Genomic DNA, 5,206 nt, shown 5'->3' on the forward strand with positions numbered 1-5,206 from the left:
AGGGTGGAGAGGATAGAGCCTTGAATCCATACTCACCAGGAGAGGGAGATACTCCCTCTATACCCACTGGAAGAAGAAATGGGAAGAAGACAGTATAAGAACATATCCAACAACAGATAAACTTATATGACACCACCAAGACCTGACCATCCCAGAGCAGATAAAACAGAAGAGAATGACCTTAAAAACAACATCATGAAAATGATAGAGGCCCTCAAAGTGGATATGAGGAAATTGCTTAAAGAAATGGAAGAAAAAAACAAACCAAAAAGTGCAAGAAAGCAAGAAAAGCCAAGAACAAACAATCAAACAGATGAAGGAAACAATTCAAACAGTTCAAGACCTGAAAACTGAAATGGAGACAATGAAAAAACAAAAACTGAGGTAATTCTGGAAATAGAAAAGCTGAATAAAAAAAATGAGGAACTACAGATGCAAGGATAACAAACAGAATACAAGAGATGGAAGACAGAATCTCAGGCGCTGAAGATAAAATAGAGGAAATAAATTCATCGACAAAAAAAGACTTAAATCCAACAAATCCTTAACACAAAATATCCAGGAAATATGGGACACTGTGAAAAGATCAAATCTAAGAATAATAGGTACAGAAGAAGGTGAAGAAGCCCAGTTTAATGGTGCAGAAAACATATTCAACAAAATCATAGAAGAAAACTTTCCCAACCTGAAGAAAGAGATGCCTATGAAAGTACAAGAAGCTTACAGAACACCAAATAGACTGGAACAAAAAAGAAGTCCCCTCGCCACATAATAATCAAAACACCAAACACACAGAATAAAGAATATTAAGAGCAGCAAAGGAAAAAGGCCAAGTAACATATAAAGGCAAACCTATCAGAATTACACCTGACTTTTCCATGGAAACTCTGAAAGCCAGAAGGTCCTAGATACACTACAAACACTAAGAGACCACAGATTCCAGCCCAGACTACAATTCCCAAAACTCTCAATCACTATAGATGAGGAAAACAAGATATTCCACGACAAATCCAGATTTACAGATTTACACAATATGTATCCACAAATTCAGCCCTACAGAAAGTCCTAGAAGGAAAACTCCAACCCAAGGAAGTTAACTATACTGACAATAACATGGGCAATAGATCATCTTACTTTACCAGAAGCCAAGAATAGGGGAAATACTCACACACAATACCACCATTAAAAACAAATCCAAAACAAACAAGAATCAACAATCAATGGTCATTAATATCCCTGAATATCAATGGCCTTAATTCACCTATAAAAAGACACAGGCTAGCAGAATGGATCCGAAGACAGAATCCATCCTTCTGTTGCATGCAAGAAACACACCTCAATTTCAAAGAGAGATGTTATCTCAAAGTTAATGATTGGGAAAAGATTTTCCAATCAAATGGACATGAGAAGCAAGCAGGTGTAGCTATCCTAATATCTAACAAAATAGACTTCAAACAAAATTAATCAAGAGATGAAGAAGGTCTTTTCGTATTCATCATAGGAAAATTCCATCAGGATGAAGTCTCAATTCTTAACATCTATGCCCCAAATACAAAGGCACCCACTTACCCACTCTTAAAAAAAAAGTTTATTAGAACTCAAATTACACATTAAACCCCACACACTTATAATGGGAGACTTCAACACCCCACTCTCACACTAGACGGGACCATCAGACAGAAACTTAACAAAGAAACAAAGGAACTAACAGAAGTTATGACTCAATTGGGTTTAACAGACATCTACATAACATACCATCCAAAAAAAAAAAAGAATATACCTTCTTCTCAGCCCCACCTGGAACCTTCTCTAAAATCGACCACATACTTAGCAGTAAAGCAAACATCAACAGATACAAAATAATGGAATAACCCCCTGTATCTTATTGGACCATCATGGCTTAAAATTAGAATTCAACAACAACACAAATTGCAGAAACCTCACAAACTCATGGAAATTGAACAATGCTCAATTGCATCACTCCTAGGCAATAAGAAAGAAATCAGACTTCCTAGAATTCAATGAAAATGAAGGCACTACACGCCCAAACCTATGGGACACTCTGAAAGCAGTTCTTAGAGGAAAGTTCAAAGCACTAAGTGCCCACATAAAGAAACTGGAAAATAGCCACACTAGAAAATTAACGGAACACCTGAAAGCTCTAGAACAAAAAGAAGCAAACTTACCCAGGAGAGTAGACACCAGGAAATAATCACATTGAGAGTTGAAATCAATAAAGTCAAAACAAAGAAAACAATACAAAGTATCAATGAAACAAAGAGTTGGTTCTTTGAGAAAAGCAACAAGATAGATAAACAAAGACAAAGAGATGGCCTGGGCACGCGCATTGGCTCTGGGCTGTGGCCGACTTGGCGATGCTCCTTGGGCAGCTCACTGCATGGTTGTCCCCACTGCCTACATTGCTACTGCTGCCCCGAGACAGCCCCACCCCTTCTCCCCCACCCCCACCAAGTACCCTGCCACCATCGCCTGCGCCACCTCGGAACAGGCTGTATGATTAGGCCACAATCTAATTGAGGAGCCATATTCCTCAGTTTTGTGATGTTCTTGGTCACATGTTTATGGAGTTTCTGAAGGGCTGTGGAGATTACTGCCAGGCACAGGACAACCTCTATGCAGACAAGTGAACTGCAGAAATTCATTACTACTCCACCAAGAAGCCCCCATAATAGTGAATAACCTGGACGTAGACGTGTTGAATTGAAATCTGCAAGAGCATTTTACAAGAGCTCAGACCTGGATGAGGTAAACCTCAGTGTACTTACTTTATATTGCCTCAGTATTACTGGATTGAAGAATCATTGCTTCTTGTTAGAAGGTTCATTTCATTGCCTATTTATCCAAATTTCATACTCAAAGCACTGAGAATTTCAAGTTGAGCATACTGAATATTGAAGTAGACTTCGGGTTGTTTTTTTGTTTTTGATTTTTTTGCATCATTTCTGTATTCAATTTTTAAATTCTATCATAAGCCTATTGGGTGTTTTTTAAAAACTAACTTGACATGGCTCCAATGAACCACCCTGCTCCTGTGGAAGCCACATACAAGAACATGAGATTCCTTATTACACACAATCCAAATATGAGCTTAAACAAACTCATAGAGGAACTTAAGAAGTATGGAGTTACCACAACACTAAGAGTATTTGAAGCAACTTGCAACACTACTCTTTTGGAGAAAGAAAGTGTTGGTGTTCTTGACTGGCCTTTTGATGATGGTGCACCACCATCCAAGCAGATTGTAGATGACTGGTTAAGTCTTGTAAAGATTAAGTTTCATGAAGTACCTGCTGTATTGCTGTCCATTGTGTTGCAGACCTTGGCAGAGCTCCAGTGTTTATTGCTCTAGCATTAACTGAAAGTGAAATGAAATATGAAGATGCCATACAATTCATAAGACAAAAGCAGTGTGGAGCTTTTTACAGCAAGCAACTTTTGTATCTGGAGAAGCACTGTCCTAAGATGTGGCTGCACTTGAAGGATTTCAGTGGTCATAGAAACAACTGTTGTATTCAATAAAACTGGGGTGCCTGATGCTATCGCCTTGGGAGTGGAACTCAGATGGGACCTGATTTTTCATACATAATTAGCTAGCCAACATGTCGAGTTACTGAATAAGTCAACTGAAGCTGCTACAGTAATATGTAAAAATCTGTTTTACCAGGCCAGAAGCTTGACAGAATTGTAACCTTATATTTGAGTTATGATCAACCCATTTGGACACTTAGCAAAAGATCTTTGCTGGACAGCATTTAAAATGTGCTTTTATTTTTACCAATTGACCATTCCTAAACTATGGTATTGAGTTATGTCCTCAAATGTACTCCTGTGCCAGAGTATTAGTGTATAAGGAATTTAGAATGATTAGGTGCCAAAATACCCAGCACAATACCTATATATTTTTAGCATCGTACAGAACCAAAATTCCGAGAACTAAGATCTATCTAGACCTTCCATGGTTTAATCCTTCAGTCATTTCAAACACTGCAGGGCTTTTGTCATTATCTCCCATTCACTCTATGCTTACATGTCCCACACTCATGCCAGTATACATCAGGTTTGCTTAGCCATCAGGTTTTTGGCTTTTTTTTTTGTCATTTTTTTTGTTTTGTTTTGTTTTGTTTTTTAGCAAGTCTTGTGTGGAATATTTAATGTCTCTATGGTATTTTGTGCTGTTATGGGAAACCTCCATTTGAAATTCGACTTTACTACAGAAGCACATATCTTCAATAATGTCTCCAGACTAAAAGCTTTATAGTTAATTTAATGTTTTCACTCAAAGGTGCAACTTAACAGGGAGGGCCTGATAAAAGAGTGGGAGGAGGCTATTAAATATTTTTAGTATAATGTTGCCTATGTCTTGTGCAGAACATGTAGAATATGCTCTTTAATTTAGTAAATATTTTTAAAAGGTAGAGATACATTATTGTAGCTAACCAATTTTTAATCAAAATTTCTGAAATTCTTGGTTTTTTTCTGTACCTATCAGAAGTTGTTTTCTAACCTGCTTTAATTAGGGTTTTCCCCTTCTCTTACCAGCCTGCCAAAAAAAAAAAAAGAAGAAAAAAGATGTGGGATCTGCTGACAAACTGATCACGCATATTTTATATGCCTTTTCAGCTATATAACTTAATAATTGGATACTTGATCATTTGTTTTATTATGTAATCGATAAAATGGTGAAGTGTATTAATGCTAGTTCAGCCATATATTTATACTGTCCAGGAATGTATGATTATAGTTCTGTGGAGAAATAATTTGTCAGTGTTCACAAGCTTGTAAAAACTTAGTGCAAGAGCTTCAACATCTAAATAAAGAATGAAATGTATTTGTCACTGAGGTTATTTTGCTTAAAATTAACTTATTTTGTAGAAAACAATGGATTTGGTTAATATTTCAATTTATGAAAAATGTATTAGGGTTATGAGCACTGTTGAATAACAAGTGCTTTTTATTTTAAATTTAAATTACAAACAAGGTTGCTTCACATGTCAATTCCAGGTCCCTCTCCCTTTCCCTTCCCTCCTCCCGTGCCCTCCCACCAACCCCCCAATATCCCCTCATTTCCCCAGGGAAGGTGAGGCCCTCCATGGGGGTGTCCATAGTCTATCATTTCATCCAGGGCAGGGCCTAGACCCAGCCCCAAGAGTCCTGGGTGAGAGAGTCCATTTGTATGCCAGGGATA

At 37.5% G+C, this 5,206-nt stretch overlaps 1 pseudogene; it reads left to right on the forward strand.

The window, feature by feature from the left end:
• Positions 1 to 2,294: 2,294 nt before the first annotated feature.
• LOC101832060 lies at positions 2,295 to 4,849 on the forward strand (annotated as a pseudogene).
• Positions 4,850 to 5,206: the final 357 nt, after the last annotated feature.

Source organism: Mesocricetus auratus, unplaced genomic scaffold, assembly GCF_017639785.1.
Source record: "Mesocricetus auratus isolate SY011 unplaced genomic scaffold, BCM_Maur_2.0 Super-Scaffold_4256, whole genome shotgun sequence".
Taxonomy (NCBI): domain Eukaryota; kingdom Metazoa; phylum Chordata; class Mammalia; order Rodentia; family Cricetidae; genus Mesocricetus; species Mesocricetus auratus.